This window comes from Penaeus monodon, chromosome 24, assembly GCF_015228065.2.
Source record: "Penaeus monodon isolate SGIC_2016 chromosome 24, NSTDA_Pmon_1, whole genome shotgun sequence".
In the NCBI taxonomy this organism is placed as follows: Eukaryota; Metazoa; Arthropoda; class Malacostraca; order Decapoda; family Penaeidae; genus Penaeus; species Penaeus monodon.
The window spans coordinates 15,065,361-15,065,639 of record NC_051409.1 but is presented as its reverse complement, the minus strand read 5'-3'; the positions used below and the strand labels follow the sequence as shown (position 1 = coordinate 15,065,639).

General features: G+C 29.0%; 1 protein-coding gene across 1 annotated transcript in view; it reads left to right on the top strand.

Annotated features, from left to right (window-relative positions):
* LOC119588873 overlaps positions 1-279 on the top strand; it is a 72,360-nt gene that overhangs the window by 13,942 nt on the left and 58,139 nt on the right. The gene's annotated exons all lie outside the window — the stretch shown is intronic.

Sequence of the window (279 nt, the reverse complement as noted above, 5' to 3'; positions counted from 1 at the left end):
GAAGAATAGGCATATACAGTAGGTAAAGAAAGGAAATTAGATGAAAATAGATGGGAACTGATGAAAATATATGGAAATTAATGAAAATATATGGAAATTGAGGAAAATATATGGAAATTGAGGAAAATATATGGAAATTAATGAAAATAGACGGAAATAGATGAAAATCGGTGGAAATAGATAAAACAAATATGGAAATAGGAGGAAACAGATGGAAATAAAAGGGAATAGATGGAAATAGACATCATATCCAAATTCCAAAATAAAACGTCAGGGGCT